Below are 4891 nucleotides of genomic sequence, written 5' to 3' on the forward strand. Positions count from 1 at the left end.
CGGGATACTTTGTTATGTTTAACTGATATAAAAAATTAAAACTACCTATCTTGAAAAACTCTGAAGGGGAGCTTCAGGACAAGATAAGTATAAATTATCTACATAATTATTGTACCCTTATTCAGCCATTTAAACCATTTGAGTAACAGACAAAAGAAGGGGGTAAAATGGCCATTTCTATTTTCTTTTTCTCTCTTATTGTACTTTTTCGATTCTAAATTTTAAGGAATGGTGGCCGTTTGGAATACCACATCTTATATGAGTGCTTACATCAAAGTACAGTGTAAGTTGAAACATTTGTACAAACAGCAATAATTGCATTTTTATTTTTAAATTCAAATAACAATCAAAGTACAATTTTATTTTCAATAACAATACATATTGTAGTGTATAAACATAAACCACAGGAAGTGCACATTTCCCTTACCCTTATCCTGTTAACCAGTACATATAATGATCAGCTGGCTCTAATTAAATTTTTAAGTCCCCCCCCTTTCAATTTGTCTTGCTACATATGCTCACAATTCGTTTGAATTCCAAATCTCTATTACATGTTCACGTTTCTTCATTTATGTGAACATACATAATAATAATGTATAAATTTTAGTGCAAGTATTACAGATGTATAGAAAAACCAAATTGAAAAAATTAAGTAAAATCAGTGGAAAAGATAAAACAGAACTTGATCACATTATCAGATCTTATAGAAATGTATCTAACAAAAAAAGTAAGCAAAACGTGTGAAAGTAGCACAAATTAAAAACATTAAATAAGTTAAACTTAAAACAAAACATTAATAAATGTTGATACCTATGAAAAGATTATAAAACAAAAGAGCAATGTTTTGGAATAATTATGTCTCTGAAACGCCTTGTGCTGACGTAACATCTCATACATTTTCTAGATTTCAGTAGCTAAGAACCTACATACATGTAAATAAGGCAATAACTATTCGGAGAAGAGAACATAAAATAAAAAGTGAAATAGTTTTAATAGTCCATGGTTTACATGTATATGTGCACCATGTGATGGTAAATATGTAAAGTACATTTAATCATATTTAATCAAATGAATAGATAAAAACAGCTTGTACAAGGATAATTCATTACATAAAATGTATATATAACCCTATATGGCCAGTTATCACAGATTCTAGAACACTTTATACGTTGTATTTTTATGCATTATAAATGTTGTAAAAACATGAATAAAAGATTATAATGTTCAAAACATTTTGGAAAACAACGAAATAAGACATCATGACTTAACAGGCGGTTTAAGGGGAGGGGCATCGGACTCAGAATAAGGAGGTGGGGGCTCCCCATAGTACGGCCCGGGTTGTGTATTCCCGCCATACCCGCTAGGTCCCGAATGTGGGTATTCTTGACTTTCTGCGGGCGGCGCTGACGGCGTGGCGCCGTAAGACTGCGGTGGTTGGTCGTGTCCGTAATACTGCTGCTGTTGGTAGCCCGGATGATAACCTCCGTGTGTTTGATGTTGTGGAGGATACGCTGGTTGCTCTACTACTACTGGTGCCCTCGGATAACCGTGTGGATTAGCACGAGGAGGTGTGATGACAACATTTGATTGGTTCGATTGAATCACATGACCTTCATCCATAACTGGATTATGAGTGTAGTACTCACCTAAATTTGAGAAAAAAGAAATCAACATGAAATTGACTGAAATATAATTTTGGAAAGTTGACATGGTTGATATGATGATAATATCTTCTGACTTTTGAGGACATTTTTCATAATTATACAAACATTATTTTTCTTTCAATGAATATTTTTGTATTACAGGTATTGTAAATTGTGAGTGTAATAAAATGTTTGAAGTCTCACTTGACATTCCAATAAAAGACACGCCCCAGATACAACTCCAGATCCACCCCAGCAGAAGGACAGGAAGGGTGAGAATTTGAAGTATCCCGATCCAGAAGCTGATACAAAAGCTACTGAGCTTCTCGCACCCTGTCATGTCCTCGCTGCGTGCGCAGCAACAGACGGTAAATCCCGCTATTATTGTTCCTGTCAAATACGTTCATACAGTGTGTATATTTATTATGATTAATATTTCGTTTTGCACTGCATATTGAAACAGATTTTTTTTAAAATAAAAACATTAACAACGAAATCTATAGTATAGGTAAGTAGAACGAGTTCCAATGTCACATGCATATTTTCAAACATGCATACACCTTCGTAGATTCTTCTTAGATAAATTAATGTATTTTGGTGACTGTTCGTAACTTTTTTCTTTTAAATGAAATTTTTTAAGAAAATTAATACAAATCAAGTTGAACAAAATTAATCAGAGTAAATACTGTGAGTCCCTACATTACATGTAAAATACCTTCTGGTACGAATGTAACGATATTCTGGTTTATGCGCCTGTATATAAAATTCTAATTGATTTAAAATTGTTCGATTGCTGTCACTTTCTCAGTTTCATGTGAAAGTTTTCGAAGTTTCAAAACATGCAGTCCTACATGTAAACTGTGAAATACTAGGAGTTATGCGACGATTCTTCACCGAGATAAAAACAGGCAAATGCATTTATTTCCACTGGAAACTGATTTTCTTATACTGGTACTGCTTTATCTGAATTAAATTGTAACTGAATCTATTTACTATCACTGGCTGTATGATTATCAACTTATCAATCCATTTATAAAGTCTTTTTGATTCATAACTTCGGTAGAAAAAAAATCTGTACATTTTTCCCCACAAGGAAAACAGTCGAACATTATTGTAGAGGTTTAGTTTTTATGTGCACGTCATCAAATGTGGTGTACTGTGCTTTTTCATATCGACATTTTATCACTTTTCTGGAAATTCATTGTAGTATGTCTTTTTTTTTAAAGAAATAAACCGTGCGTGCAATTGACCTTTTACTTAATTATTCAGAACTAAAATTCAGAGATTAGATCAATCATAATAGTTTTATCTAAGATTTTTTAAAATTTTGTTCATTTCATATTCAGATTTCAAAACCTAGCCATGTTTGCTTTCCATGAATTTTGATCAAGTTAATTTGTGGAGTTTTTGTAAGAATTTTAATAGGCCTATGTGGTACTGTAGCTCTCCAGTCTGTCAAAATATTTTTTTATGAGAGCAACCATGTACTGTGTCCTAATGCGTTGATTTACTTTACAATATAAAGGAAAAGAAAGATAACTCTTACCCAAACCTGGGACGAGAAAATTCAGAACACAACACAGGATTGCCATCGGATGTAGGCATAGCGGGTACCGCAATCCGCCCCTGTTTCCCGGGCGCGGACCTCACCTCGACCCATGTTTGGTGTCTTTTAGAGTTCTGTCATTTTTTACTTCAATAAATGCTGTTTTACTCAATATTTATATGCGTCATCGTCTGAAATTCCTTGTACATGCCCTAAAGGAACAAAAACAACAGCAGTTTGCTATTCAAAACGAAGCCCATAAAAATTAAGCTGGTTTTATTGAAAAGGCTGAGACTTTTTTTTAACTATTAAAAGTGAATTTTAAAAGATCTTATACATGAAGATTGAAACAAATGATGTACGATTACTTACCTTCTCGTTTTTGTTTGTTTGCAATCCGAAGCCGGATGTAGGTTAGACGAGTGACTTCCCTTTGTTTTAGATAAAACAAGGAGGTGGATCTATATGGATTAATATACACGTCATGTAATCATTTATATCGCCTTTTGGTTAATTTGTAGAAACGGTTAGGGATACAAGAACAATACTCATGAATAGAACTGAAAGAAATTTTACCGTAGTACATATTTATTAAATCATTCATTTAAAAAAAAAACAAAAAAGAAAACATTTGTTGATTTAATTTTTTGTTTTTCACCCCCCCCCCCCATTTTTCTTTTAGAGAAGAGGTATTCATACGTTTACTATACAATTAGAGCCTTTTGATGAGGTCAATCCCTCATATATAGACCTTAGAGAAATCATATCGACCGAGCACGATATGCTTTCTCTAAGGTCTATATATCGAGGGATTGTACCGAATCAAAAGGCTACAGTTATTTTATTAATTTTTATCAGTTAATAAGAAATGTCTTAAAATCCTTCTTTCTAATACTCAGTACCTTCTCAAACAAGGCATTGTTTTGTCATTGCATTATGACGTCACAGTAATGAAAACCAGCTGCAGTATCTGTTTTTAGAAACTTCCTGTCTATAAAGACTATTGTGACGTCAGCACTATTGTTGCTTCACAGAAGAACGTTTCCAATTTTAGAAACAGCAGGTTTAAAAATTTTTAAAATAGAAACATCCAGTCTGTAACACTTTTTATACTTGATCATGTGATCCAGTTAGAGCCAATCAGATATTTGGAACAATATAGAAAAATAATAAAAGTTATTGCATAAATATTGCATGTAAATAAGGTGGAGCATTGATGTTTTTCACCCGAAGAAAATCAATGTCAGTCAAGGCGCATCCGACAATGGTTTTCGAACCGACTGACGAGGATATAATTTCAATGTAAAGTTATGTGTCCCCTCGACTGCATGTACAGATTACATGTACATGTATGCAATATTTATAATATATATATCATAATACAGATTTTTATATTTTTTTCTCCTGACAAATCAGGGTATCTAATTAATATTCATAATCTCATTTTTGACAGTTTGCAGTCTCTGGTACCTGACCAATAATACAATTGCAATTTTTAATATCAAGTGCAACAGGCCTAGAAAAAAAATAAAGAAATTTCATATTAATAGAATTTAAGTCCATTCTGTCCCCATTCCTTGTTAGCAACAACAGGGTTTTTTTTTAAAATTCTACGCAAAGTTCATTCTACAGTGTTACAGTAATATGCTTTCTATTTACATCTTTTTTTTTGAATAGTTAGGACCGTAGAGAAAGTGATATT

At 32.8% G+C, this 4891-nt stretch overlaps 1 pseudogene; it reads right to left on the minus strand.

The window, feature by feature from the left end:
• Window positions 1-304: 304 nt before the first annotated feature.
• On the minus strand, window positions 305-3401 carry LOC134241778 (uncharacterized; annotated as a pseudogene).
• Window positions 3402-4891: the final 1490 nt, after the last annotated feature.

This window comes from Saccostrea cucullata, unplaced genomic scaffold (genome assembly GCF_032062105.1).
Source record: "Saccostrea cucullata isolate Sc308-1 unplaced genomic scaffold, CSIRO_AGI_Scuc_v1 ctg2699, whole genome shotgun sequence".
NCBI lineage: Eukaryota > Metazoa > Mollusca > Bivalvia > Ostreida > Ostreidae > Saccostrea > Saccostrea cuccullata.